The sequence below is a fragment of the Saccopteryx bilineata genome, chromosome 4, assembly GCF_036850765.1.
Source record: "Saccopteryx bilineata isolate mSacBil1 chromosome 4, mSacBil1_pri_phased_curated, whole genome shotgun sequence".
Taxonomy (NCBI): Eukaryota; Metazoa; Chordata; class Mammalia; order Chiroptera; family Emballonuridae; genus Saccopteryx; species Saccopteryx bilineata.
Window position 1 is genome coordinate 186,823,918 of NC_089493.1, and position 14,754 is coordinate 186,838,671.

Consider the following 14,754-nt stretch of genomic DNA (forward strand, 5'->3'; position numbering starts at 1 on the left):
GAATGTTTTTATTTCTCCTTCGTATTTGAAGGATAGCTTTGATGGGTATAGTATTCGTGGCTGAAAGTTCCTCTCTTTCAGGACTTTAAATATTGGGGTCCACTCTCTTCTAGCTTGTAGAGTTTCTGCTGAGAAATCTGATGATAATCTAATGGGCCTTCCTTTATATGTTGTATTCTTCTTTTCCCTGGCTGCCTTGAGAATTTTTTCTTTGCTGTTGGTTTGTGTCAATTTCATTATGATATGCCTTGGAGTAGGTTTGTTGGGGTTAAGAAAACTTGGAGTTCTGTTTGCTTCTTGAACTTGAGGCTTTAGTTCTTTCCACAGGCTTGGGAAGTTCTCATCAATTATTTGTTTAAGTATGTTCTCCATTCCATTTTCTCTCTCTTCTCCCTCTGATATACCTATTATTCTTATGTTATTCTTTTTGATGGAGTCAGATAATTCTTGTAGGGCTATCTCATTTTTTTTAATTTTTGAGTCTCTTTCTTCTTCTCTCTGTTGTGCCTCAAGTTGCTTGTCTTCTATTTCACTAATCCTCTCTTCTATCTGACCTGTTCTATTAGCTAAGCTTGTTACTTCGTTTTTCAGCTCGTGAATTGAGTTTTTCATCTCTGTTTGATTTGTTTTTATAGTTTCAATTTCCTTGGACATATATTCTTTGTGTTCATGGAGTTGTTTTCTGAGCTCCCTATATTGCCTTTCTGTGTTTTCTTGTATATCTCGGAGGATTTTTAGGATTTCTATCTTGAATTCTCTGTCATTTAGCTCCAAGGTTTCCAATATATTAAATTTTTTCTCCATAGATTTTTCCTCATCTAGCTGTGTTACCTCTCTTTCTTTTGTATCCATGATATTCGATTTTCTCTTCCTTAATGGCATCTGAGGGTGGTTTTGTTGATAGTATTAATGAGATTTAATAAAGAATAAAAAGTTAAAAAAAATAAAAAAATAACAAATCGAAAAGAGTTGTTTTTTTAAAAAAAAATTAATAATGAAATAAAGAAAAATAAAATAAAATAAATTTTTTTAAAAAAGGAAATTATTCCCCCCCTCTTTTTTTCCTCTCCTCTCCTCTCCCCTCTTTCTTGAGAAAATCTTGTGGTGGACTGTGAGTTATAACAAACAATGCCTGTGATGGAGGGCCTGAATTGGGGAAAAGTAATAAAGGGGCAAAAAAGAGAGAAAGAAAAAAAAAAAAAAAAAGGAAAAAAAGAAAAAAAAAAAAAAAGAGCGTATGGACCCACAAAAAGCAAATAAGGAAAAAATTTGGGTCAAGAATAAAATGATTTGCTTTTAGGTGTTGGTTTTCTAAGAGTTATGATGAGAGGAATAAGAGGAAAATGGAAAAATGGGGGGACAAATTAAAAACTTACTATTGTATTTAGTGGAACAAGAACTAGATAATATGGAGAGCCAGGGATGGGAGCACTGCTAGTGAGTTAAAAAGGTGAAGTAAAAACCCCCCAAAATGCCACAAACATAGGTTTGAGTCCCAGATAAGATAATTTGTTTGTTATTGAGGTTTGAATGAGAGGAGATGTAAAGGAGAAAGGAAGAAACTAATATAGAGGGAGAAAAGAAAGAGAGAGAGAGAAAAAAAGAGGGAACCACTAAAGAAGAAAAAAGAAAGGAGAGAGAGAGAGAGTTAAGGGTTTTGGAGTGCAACCCTCATAGAGAGAAAGGAAGAGAAGAGAAATGATAATGGGAGATGTAACACTTATGGGTAGTGTGTTCAGGGAGAGGAGAGAGTAAGACCGGTAGAGAGTTAATCGGCCAAATTGGAAGAGGAAAAAAAAGTCTCAAGAATGAAGATAAGAGAAACAAACGAACAAATATAATAAAATGGGATAGGTTATAAAGTCTGCAGATTATTCTTGATTTTGAGAGGTTATCTTCTTGCTTTTTCTTTTCTCTCCCTCTTCCTGGTCGGTGACTCTGTACCCCGGGTTCTGCCCCTTTCGCACGCTCAGGTAGAGGTTTGCAGTTGATAAGTCTCTATGGCAATGTCATGTATTGTGCTTTATTCTCGTTGGGAGTCGAGGCTCATTAGCATTTATAGGCTCCGACAGTGAGAGAGTCCGTGTTCCTGGAGCCTTTCTCCTAGTCTTTCCTTCCTCAATTAGTAGCCTGATAGTCCAGGTATGGGGTTGCTGCTGCCTCTGCCTGGATAGTAAGAGGCTCAAATTGCTGGCAACTCCCCACTCTATTTCCACTCAGCACAGGGCTCTGAGTAAGGCTCAGTCAGTCAGAGCTGCTAGCATAATCAGGCGGGCTTTCCGCCCACTCGAAGACCTCTGGCTCTGCCACTCTATCTGGTAACACAAGCGGGCGCCCACTTCCGGGGCGCTTGGAGGAAACTCTCACTCACTGTCTGCAACCAGGATATCCGGCCAGCAGTCTCACGCTCTGAGTGAAACCCCCAACCGCAGGGAAGAGTTGCAGCGTTGGAATTGAGTCTCGCTCCGTCCCCGTGTGCGGCTTTTGCAAGGCGCTGGGGCGGCCCGAGATTCCGCTTTGGCCCACACAAAGGCCCCTGACTCTGCCCCTCTGTGCGATAACACGGGCGCGCACTGCCGAGGCACTCGGAGGAATCGCTCACATCCTTATCTGCGCGCGCAAACCAGGATATGAGGCCGGCCGCGTTTCGCTCTGAGTGAAACAGCCTCCAGCACGGAAAATCTCCACCGTTGGGATTAGTTCTCACTCCCTCCCGTGCGTGGCTTTCCCAGGGCGCTGGGGCTGCCCAGAGACTCTGCCCTCAGCCCACAGAAAGGCCTCTGACCCTGCCTCTCCGTGGGGCAACACGGGTACCCACTTCCGCGGCTTAGGAAGAAATCTCTCTTCCACTAACTGCGCACCGACCAGGAGACCGGGTAAAAATGGCCGCTCCGCTTGTCTTTCTTTGTTTGGGTTTGGCGCGAGTGTTAGCTTGTATTGCCCGGGTTGCCACAGGATCAGATTTTCCTCGGCTTGGATCTCTGAGCCACAGCCTGGTTCGGCCGTTTGTGCCGCGGCGGCCTGGATCTATTCACCCCCTTTGCCCGCCTCAGTTTCTATATCCACAGTTACCAGAAAAAGCCGCCCTGTTTAGGTTAGTGAGGAAGGCGGAGCATTTCTTACTCCCTATTTCCTTCGGGGTTTGGTTATATATTTAGCCAATTTTTCACTCAATCATACCTTTGGGTGTATTGCGAAGAATCTGGAAGCTCCAAGTATAGGTTTTTCTGTTTCTGGTTGAAGATCTTGTTGAGTTTTGGGGGAGATTTATCGGTATCGCTTCCTACTCCGCCATTACTCTGACGTCATCTCAGGATATAATCTTTTTAAATCTGCAGTTTAAAATGACTTGGATAAAATTTGGCCCTTTAAAGTTTGTGCTGCACATTTGTTGATCCCTTATAATCTTAACATTGAGTTCTCCGGTGTTGTTCCTCATTGAGTTATCAAACCTCTGCATCTCTGGATCACCTGAGTTCATTTACAAGTCTATTGTGTTGATTTTTTTTCCTAAATTGTTGGCATTTATTTTGTATAAGACAGGAGCTTCATGGTTTACCCAGAAGTGTTCAGATTTCTTCAATTTACATTCCAGACACTCTTACCATTGTGTTGAATGTCGGGAAATATCATGCCTTATATCTTTTAATTTTCTTCCCTAATTGTCAGTTATCACTTAACCGTGTATTGGGATCTGTGGAAACATCAAGATGAGAAGGACCGCTAATCCTGGAGAGTGTGGTAGCTTTGTACTTTCTACCAGGGGCCAGGTACATCTAGGTTTTGATCTTTGCTGATTTATAAAACTGCTCTAATCCTGCTTGTGATTCACTGTTTCTATTTCTTTTCCTAAGGCAAGGAGGCTTTGTTTTCTTTAAAGCCCAACTGCTGAGTTTCAGTTCTCTATGGCAAATCTAATTTTGAGAGAATAAGTTAGGCAATACTAAGTAATATATATATTTTTTTAATTGGAAGATTGTCATAACCCAGGTATCTACCTATAATGCCCTTATTTTTTATTTCTACCCAGACTGAATACAAATCTTAAAGTCATCATTATTTTTTTTTCTTACTATGCAAACAACGCTTAGTGAATTCTCAATATTTTGGCCATTTGGATTTGCTATGAGTAAACAGCCACTGGTAAAACTATTCATTGACTTTGCAGGTGGGTGATTATGAATACAGTTATGATCCTTTGTAGCAAGTCATGCATCTTGTAACCTCTCACCAAAGAGGGTCACGTATGAGCCTGGGGGAGGGTGATCTCTCTTATTTATTGCAAATACCAGACTTAGCATTTTATTGCACTGTGTTGTCTTTTAATTGTTTATTTTCCCCAATTCCCCATTTGCTAGTACTGCCATACGTTGTTTCAGGGTAGGAATTGTATCATCCCATGGTTCCAGCCTCCCCATTTTCTCCTCTGCCTGTGATCACAGCACACAATGCTTGCACTTGAAATTCAACAATATTTCTTGTTTAATAATTCACATTCAAAATCCATATGAGAACCAGATAGAAGGTGACGGAAGACAATTTGACTTTGGGTGATGGGTATGCAACATAATTAAATGTCAAAATAACCTGGAGATGTCTTCTATGAAAATATGTACCCTGATTTATTAATGTCACCCCATTAAAATTAATAAAAATAAAAATAAAATTTAAAAATCGATATGATTGGCCCTGGCCAGTTGGCTCAGTGGTAGAGCATCGGCCTGGTGTGCAGGAGTTCCAGGTTCGATTCCCAGCCAGGGCACACAGGAGAATCGCCCATCTGCTTCTCCACCCCTCCCCCTCTCCTTGCTCTCTCTCTCTCTCTCTTCCCCTCCTGCAGCCAAGGCTCCATTGGAGCAGAGTTGGTCCGGGCGCTGAGGATGGCTCCATGGCCTCTGCCTCAGGCGCTGGAATGGCTTTGGTCGCAACTGAGCAATGCCCCAGATGGACAGAGCATCGCCCCCTGGTGGGCATGCGGGGTGGATCCTGGTCAGGCGCATGCGGGAGTCTGTCTGACTGCCTCCCCGTTTCCAACTTCAGAAAAATAAAAAAATAAAATAAAATAAAAATAAAACTCCATATGATTTTTGAACGTAACTTCCTATGTAAAAACAGGGGGCATGCTTCAAAAATCCACTGAAGTCCCTTTAAGCAAAAATTATAAAAATACTTTTAATGTATCAGGACAAATTTTTTTTTTTTTTTGTATTTTTCTGAAGCTGGAAACGGGGAGAGACAGTCAGACAAACTCCCGCATGCGCCCGACCGGGATCCACCCGGCACGCCCACCAAGGGGTGACGCTCTGCCCACCAGGGGGCCATGCTCTGCCCCTCCGGGGCGTAGCTCTGCCGCAACCAGAGCCACTCTAGCGCCTGGGGCAGAGGCCAAGGAGCCATCCCCAGTGCCCGGGCCATCTTTGCTCCAATGGAGCCTTGGCTGCGGGAGGGGAAGAGAGAGACAGAGAGGAAGGAGGGGGCAGGGTGGAGAAGCAAATGGGCGCTTCTCCTGTGTGCCCTGGCCGGGAATTGAACCCGGGTCCCCCGCACGCCAGGCCGACTCTCTACCGCTGAGCCAACCGGCCAGGGCTAGGACAGATTTTTCACCCATCTCCCCATGTCTGTGTGCTTAAGGTACTTTTTCTTCCTGTGGCAATCGTGTTTAATTTTAATTCGAGCCTGCCCAACAGATAGAAATTATTAAATAATGATGCACTAAATAAATAATAATAAAATGATATTTGGTCTAAAAGATGGACAACTATAATAGCGTTTTAGTAAGATACATTTACGTACTTTCTGTAAACAGAAGGTTTTAGAAATATGATTGAGAAAATTATAAAACTTTGTTAGCTGTACGTGCCTCAGTTTATGACTTGGCAGCGCAGGGGTTCTGAGCTTCAGGATCAGGAACACAGCAGAGACTCTTAAGGACACATCCATCCCAATATGCCTCTGTGTTTTGGGGGAAAGAAATATGTTTACTACTGGTCCTTTGATCCTGCTCAGCAATGGATTTTCTTATCACACATAGGCAGCATTCGAATCTGTGAATGTCTGAGTACCATCGACAGTCCGTGATATTTTGAGAAACTCCCCACGGAGCGCTTCTCTTTTCAACGCTTCTCTGCATCGTGCTTATTAAGTTGTATCACACCCAACAAGATTTCCTTGTGAATCTCCTCAGAAAACCCACCGAGATTCTAAATAGAGCAAATTACTGATTAGCTAGAAAACTCAATTAATCAGTATTGTTTGCTTTTTCTTTCCGAGTTCCAGTTGAAGGATAAAGAATTTAATAGCAATAACAATCATGACAACAAAAGAAGCACATCGGAAGTAAATAAAATTTCTACTATTGTACAATGTGACTGGGATCAGTCAAGATTAATTCTGATCTCCGGTGAACCAATTTTTAGGCCAAGGCAACTCATGAATCATGGGGATAATAAATTGGGTTTTCAACACCATATTATCCAAGGCATATGTGAACTAATACATCTAAGTATTTGTATCTACTAGCAGGAAGAAAGAAAAAAAAATAGTTCATGAACTCAATGAACAAGAAAATTTTTTGTTTTAAGACTGTATTCTTGTTCCATACTTTTACTTAACCAAAGATTATAATTATATGTATATTGTCTTCAGTGTCTTTTGGAAAATCGAACCAGCTCTCCATGTGTCCCTAACTCTGAGACCTATACTATGTCTGCCCATAAGAGTAGGCTCTAAGTGCCTGAAGCCCATGGCTTGGTTAAATGGGTCATGAGTGGATTCCTGGTCTGAGCCAGGCAATTGGCCTCTCCCTTGAAGTGGTCAGTAGCACATGAACAGAACCAATGATGCATTCTCGGGAGCTGTGTGGCTATTGTGTGTGGAGAAAAATCAAAGGAAGGCAGTGTGAGAATAGAGCCCACCAGCCAACAATAGTCTCTTTAATAAGTAAACAGTCGCCCAGTGAGTGAGAAACCAGGAGAGCGGTGCCCTTGGGGTCTCATGGCTTTTCATCTCCTGATGCTAGGCTTTCTTGGCTCTCTACTCTATTCTTCATGTGCACCTTGACCCTTGAACATACTGCCACGATGAGTAAACGTTAGATACTTGTGACCAGAATAATGTTACCTCATGCCCACTAAGTAGCAGTGAAGTCTCTATTACTTGCATTTCTAGACACTTTTCTATAAGAAGATAATATTATTTATAACTATGATTGTGATGTGCTGTCATTTAAAGCCAACCAACTATTGTCTTACCGACTTTTTACCATTTTGAAGTAGGTACTATGATTATTTTCCTCTTCAAAATAGAGGAAAGGGAGGCGCAAAGAATAAGAATATTGCACGAGTGGGCATGGTCACATCGGGCTTTGAATTTAAGCATTCTTGTCCAGGACCCATATTTGTAAACTTCAATTTAATAATAGTGGGGCTTTGGTCAAGTATATGGTATTGGAGATAAAAAAAAATTGTAAGCATCTGTGAGAATACATGTGTATGTGTGTGCGCGCGTATGTTTATATAGAAGTGTACATCTTTATATATATATATTATATATATAATTTTATATATATAAAGATCACTCATCCTAAGTGTGTTAGACTGTTGGTTGCACATGAAAAAATTATATTTGGAATTATTATGAAAAGTTTCACACAGCTTTGTTTCTTGCTATATTTTCTTGGAACACCTCCATTTATTAGATCTCTGTGTAAGAAATGGGACGTGGTGCAGCGGGCATAGTCGGGCCATCAGTGCCTGCTGCCGGTTGGCACGCTCACACAGACCTCCGAACTGCATCCCCAACTTGGATGGCTGCCCTCTGTAAGCAGTCACCCCCTTTGCACCATCTCTCCGCTCTGAGGTCTCGCCAGACAAAGCTAGGAGGCAGGGCAAATTGAAAAGGCCACATCAATTGAGTCACGAATTACCAACAGATCCCGTGGATCAAGAATAATTTCCTCCTCAGCCTGAAACGTAAGTATGGCTGGGCTGAGAAGCCACATTACCTCCCGATTCCGAGGAAGGCCTGTCAGAGCAGGGCTCATGTCGTGTAAAGTTTCTAAAGTGCATTTGTTATAGCTTGCTAGTCTGACTATTAAAGTGAAACACTACACACCGTTAAACCTTCAAACTAGCACTGCAAAAAATACTTATCAAAAATACAGCCTCTGGGAGATTTGTTTACTCTAGAAATATGCTGTCTTTGCAGTTACTTTTTCCTTAATGAGAAGGCAATGCAGGGTTTGTTTTTTTCATTGGAGGGCAAAATACCTAAGAAAGGGAACTGTCCTTGAAGTGACATTGCCTCTACTCAATTTCTAATTCCAGAGTCTCCCTGAAAACACTTTTTCCTGAAATGAAGGTCCACCTATGAAAACCATTTGTTTTGTCTCCGAATTTTGAATTCAGCAAGTTCCTGGTACACAATAGGACAGTTGCAGTTGTCAGCCTGAAAATAAGTCCCTCCTCAGAGGAGGCATTGTCTTCCTAAAAGTAGAAGCTATATATTTTCTTTGCATGTGAGGAAATCTAAAATTATCAGGCACTTAGGGAAGGATAATGGTTTGGATCAATGCTGTTCCAAATTGTTGTAAAAGTTTCCATTAAAACTTCAGAAGAAGAGCCGTTGCCAACTACTAGAAGATTCTGTCTGCTTCTGGAAACGCCTACCTGAGTTCTCTCCTTCGGTTTGAGCCTTGAGTGTGTCATTTGCTCTGGGGAGGTATGGCTTGCCTTGTGGTGCAATACGGGGTAGAGCAAAGATGGAGAAAAAAAAATAAGTAAGCCTTCAGAGGGTTGTTGTTTTTTTGCTTTTCCCATTTAATTTTTTGTATGGGTTATAAATGGCCTCTCAGACAAAAGGAAGCCTCTTGGGTTCATCAGGATCCTCTGCCGTCTTAATCGCGAGCATGACACGTGTGCAGGTGAGCTCTGAGAGAATCGGTGATTGCAGCGAGAAGAAGGGAGGGTGATCAGTTATTCACCACAGGCCACCAGATGCGAGAAGCATGACCACCGCTGGTCTGTCGCCATCTCCTCTAGACACACACACACACACAGAGCTCCTTCTGTAGCCTGCACACCGCTGAGAGAAATATTCCTTCTGGGCAGTTCTTATTTTCACCAGTCCATTCACATCTGACTTGATAGGTGGACGTTCATAATTAAAGAAGCACGTTAATGAACCTTGTTTGCTTCCTGGCTTTTCTTTCTTTCCATTTATTAAATATATATATATATGTGTATGTATCAGGTCTACCAGAAAGTTCTGTTTGTTTCTATCACAACAAGTTTCGACGCGTAAGCACATGTTTATTTGGCGCATATGTGCCTCTCTATTTTTATCACTTAATGTATACATACTGACGTAGCAAATTAACTAAAACAAAATTGATTCACATTAGTCTTATGTGTGAAGCGATAGTGTACCCATGGCTACTGATAAAGTTCATTTACGCCACTGTAATTTTTATGAATTTCAACAAGGAAGAAATGCTACAGAAGCATGTAGAAATTTATTGGAAGTGTTTGGTGATGGTACAGTTTCTGATAGGACATGCAGAAGATGGTTTGAAAAATTCGAAACAGGTGATTTCGACCTTTCTGATAAGCCACGTTCTGGGCGACCATCTTTGATCGATGATGATGTTGTTAAGACCGTGTTGGAGCAAGATCCTTTTTCTGACAATATCAGAGATTGCAGAAAGGCTTAATTCAGCTCAGCAAACCATTTTGGACCATATTCGGAAGGTAGGATTGGTGTGGAAATATTCAAGATGGATGCCACATGAATTAAGTCAGAAGAATTTGGATGATCGAGTCATCATATGCACATTTCTACTTGCTCGGAACAAAATTGAGCCCTTGAACCGGATGATAACTGGGGATGAAAAGTGGATTACCTACAAAAACATCGTAAGGAAAAGGGCATATTGTGAACCCGGAAATCCTAGCCCTTCCACCTCTAAACCAAATTTGACTCTGAGTAAGAGAATGTTGTGTATATGGTGGGACATTTGAGGACCAATACATTATGAGCTTTTAAAACCGAACGGAAAGCTTAATTCGGAGAAGTATTGTCAGCAACTGGATAATTTAAAGATAGCAGTGCAAGAAAGGAGGCTGGCGATGTTCAATAGGAAGAACATCATACTGCATCATGTTAATGCCAGGCCACATGCTGCTTTGGGGACTCATCAAAAAATTGCAGAACTAGGCTGGGAAATTCTGTCATATCCACCATATTCCCTGGACTTAGCACCCTCCGACTATCACTTGTTTTTGTTCTTACAAAATTTTTTGAAGGGCAAAAAATTCAAAAATGAAGAAGATATCAAACAAGCACTGGTTCAATTTTTCTCATCAAAAGATAAAACATTTTTCAAAAATGGGATATACAAATTGCCCTCACGCTGGCAAGAAATCATTAATAATAATGGCAATTATATTATTTAATAAAGTTTATTGACGGTAAGAAAAATTTGTATTTTGTTTTATTCCAAAAACAGACAGAACTTTCTGGTAGACCGTGTGTGTGTGTGTGTGTGTGTGTGTATACTTTATATATGTATATATAAAGACTTGAGGATAAAAGTATTACATATAAAAGTTAGCTAGGAAAAGGCTATAACATATGCGTAAATTATTAAAGTTTCTTAGGAATCTCTTGAAGGGAATGCAAAGGGTTTGGTAAATTTCTTCCAATTTCCTGTGTATAAAAGAGACACTTATCATGAAAAACACTGGAATTTATCCTGACATTTGGGAACATTCCAATCATTTTGTCGATAGGTGGGTGTTCTTGAGTAAAGAAATATGGCAATGAGGCAGTTCCTCAAGGGTAATCACTGTGACTCATGAAGTGTGTAATCTTGGGCGGGTCACTTCCATTCATTGTATTTGAGCTCTCCTCACCTGTGTAATACCACACTTTCTAGTAATACACACCACACAGGGTTCGTAGAAGAATTAAGTGGGATGGTATTTGTAAAAACATTGAATTAATGTTAATTTTCTTTTATTTTTATTTTTATTTTTATTTTTTTATTTTTTTGCATTTTCTTTTCTGAAGCTGGAAACAGGGAGAGACAGTCAGACAGGCTCCCGCATGCGCCCCACCGGGATCCACCCGGCACGCCCACTGTGGGGGGGAGCTCTGCCCACCAAGGGGCGATGCTCTGCCCATCCTGGGCGTCGCCATGTTGCGACCATCCTGGGCGTCGCCATATTGCCACCAGAGCCACTCTAGCAGCTGGGGCAGAGGCCACAGAGCCATCCCTAGCGCCCGAGCCATCTTTGCTCCAATGGAGCCTTGGCTGCGGGAGGGGAAGAGAGAGACAAGAGGAAGGCACGGCGGAGGGGTGGAGAAGCAAATGGGCGCTTCTCCGATGTGCCCTGGCCGGGATTCGAACCCGGGTCCTCCGCACGCTAGGCCGACGCTCTACCGCTGAGCCAACCGGCCAGGGCAAATGTTAATTTTCATTTCCCCTTTTATGGATGTGGCAAAATTGTTGTGTATCTTTACTGGTTATTAAAACCCATCATGGATACCATTGGAGACCCCAAAACAAGGTCTTACTTTCTCCCAGATTTTTTATATCCCCCACATTGCTTCTGCTTCTGAAAGAAGCAAGGATAGCCTCTTTTTAAATGTCTGTGTTTATTGAGTTCTATATTTACTATGTCGATTTCTCTTTTACTGAGACGCAGTATGTACCAGGAACTGTGTGAAGCTATTCTATGACCTCTTTGTATTGTCACGGTAATCCTGAGGGGAAAACAAGTATTGTAATTTCCATTTTACAGATGTATCCATTGAGACTTAGAGGGATTTTTTATTTATTTTTTATTATATATTTTTTGGTATTTTTCCGAAGCTGGAAATGGGGAGAGACAGTCAGACAGACTCCCTGATGCGCCTGACCAGGATCCACCCGGTACGCCCACCAGGGGCGATGCTCTGCCCACCAGGGGGCAATGCTCTGCCCCTCTGGGGCGTCGCTCTGCCGCGACCAGAGCCACTCTAGCGCCTGGGGCAGAGGCCAAGGAGCCATCCCCAGCGCCTGGGCCATCTCTGCTCCAATGGAACCTCCGCTGCGGGAGGGGAAGAGAGAGACAGAGAGGAAGGAGGGGGGGGTGGAAAAGCAAATGGGCGCTTCTCCTATGTGCCCTGGCCGGGAATCGAACCCGGGTCCCCCGCACGCCAGGCCGATGCTCTACCACTGAGCCAACCGGCCAGGGCTGAGACTCAGAGGGATTCATTATCCTCCATCCCAGGCCTATCAAAGTCTACAATGGTTGCTCTCAGATAGCACTTCTCAAATGTTTCACACATGGACAGATGACCCAGGGATCTTGTTGAGAGGCAAACTCTGCCTCAGCAGGTCTTGGATGAACCCCGAGAGTCTGCATTCCAAGCACATTCTCAGATGAGAGCTTTGCTGTGGGTCCCTAGACCACTCATGGCATACCAAGACTCTACAACACCATGTCACTCAACTTTCCATCCGGGCAACGGACACAATAAATATCAATTAAATTAAAGGCAACACTAGTTAGAGGATGAGAAAAGAAATGCTGTCATGACAAATGACATGTGCTTATTGGTGCAGGTGAAATTTTCTGGAATTGGTGGCTAATTATTTTGTTGGGCTCATGTCATAGGAAGAACAGTACCTGATTCTGTGGCAAATGGCCTTTGTCATATCATGTGTTTCCTTTGTCTGGGCCACTTCCATTTCCCTGACTGAGCCCCATGCTATATTTGTCCCACTAGAACTTCTTGACCAGCTAGTTGACTCAAGGACACTGCCTTTTCCATTTGGTTACATTCCAGATTCTTTCCTAACGTGTCATGCCTCTAGGTCTTCCTAAGAAAAAAAGAAGTCACCTTGGGCTTAGATAAGAAACTAGTCAAATGACTTTTTTATTAAAATAATAGCAGGCCCTGGCCGGTTGGCTCAGTGGTAGAGCGTCGGCCTGGCGTGCAGAAGTCCCGGGTTCGATTCCCAGCCAGGGCACACAGGAGAAGCGCCCATCTGCTTCTCCACCCCTCCCCCTCTCCTTCCTCTCTGTCTCTCTCTTCCCCTCCCGCAGCCGAGGCTCCATTGGAGCAAAGATAGCCTGGGCGCTGGGGATGGCTCCTTGGCCTCTGCCCCAAGCGCTGGAGTGGCTCTGGTCACAGCGGAGCGACGCCCCGGAGGGGCAGAGCATCGCCCCCTGGTCGGCAGAGCGTCACCCCCTGGTGGGCGTGCCGGTGGATCCAGGTCGGGCGCATGCGGGAGTCTGTCTGACTGTCTCTCCCCGTTTCCAGCTTCAGAAAATACAAAAAAAATAATAAAAAAAAGATAACAGCAGCTGAACATTAAGGAAGGAGACAGAGGTAACGGGAGAACAGAGGAGAGAGAGAGGAGAAAGGAGGACTGAATGGTGAAGGAGAGGAAGGTAAACACAAAGACCACAGACTTAGAGTTCTCAGGGCCTAAGCATCCAGGAGTTAGTCCGACCCCTGCTTCTATCCTGAGAGCAGCGTGTATCCTCGGTCACTGTCTGACTTAGTCTGGTGACACTTTCCCTTTAGCACATGGTCGTCCTATGCCTTCATTTCCAAGGACTTTGCTCATGGATTCACTCTTTGTAAAAAAGTAGTGACAATGGCACAGGCATTAGTGAGGATCTAATCCACGCCAGACACTGTGGTGAACGAGAGAGAAGGTGGACTCCCGACCTCATGATGCATAGAGACCGGAGGGGGAGGGGTCGGAGAGCAATGGCCAATACAACCACCCCAATTCAGGCTCTGCTCTAACAGGCCCTGAATTGCTGGTTTCTAAACTCTAATCCCCAAGTGTATAGTTAACTAAGGGAAAGAAAAATAAACTGACTTCCATCACTGTATTGAAGCAACCATGCAGAGACACGCATGCTCATGTATTCCTTTCACATTGCAGAATTCCACATTCTGTATTTAGTGGGACTGTGGTTAACATAGCCTCTAATTGCTTATATAAATATCATTGAACTTACTGAACTTAATGGCAGACGCACCCAAACCAGATAAAGCCAGCAGGATTGTGTGATAATACAACTCACCAAAGGAAAGCAAATTCTCTGTGTCTTTTGTCTCTTGTGTTCTAAATGGTGGTGGCTACTTGGGTCCAAAGTGATATAAAGACATTCTTGTGTAAATGTATATCCATGCTTTGATTCAGTCAACCCTCAGGTATGGTTCCAGCCTAAAGGAGAAAAAAAATAAGCATAGATCTGTAAGTGGAGTTTAAGATCTAATAAAAGAGACAGAAAAATGATAATGTGAATAAGTATACACAAATCAAGAACATGTTATGAAATACTTGAGAGCAAAGACCAAGAAACGGTGACTAAGGGGGCTTTAGAAGAACAAGTGCCCTAGATAGTGACCGGGGCTGAGCTCTAAAAGACAGCTTAGAAGAAGCTACGTTTGGGAGCAGTTCTGTTGTGGAACTCAATGGCATGTGAACTTGGAAGGCAGAGACTGTGGCAGGAAGGTCTGGCAGAGGCTGTATGTGACCCAACGTCCCTCAGAAACATGGAATGGCAGTGAACGGATAGCAAAGCAAAGCAAAGCAATGTGGTTCAGCCCAGACCATGACAGTTGAGGTATTTGGGGAAGAAGGTTGATGCACGTACCAGGGAACACAGTTCCTACTTCATTGTCTCTCAGTCATTTGAGCTGGAACACGTTGCTCATGAGGAAGGTGCCCAGGTCAAAGTTGACTTC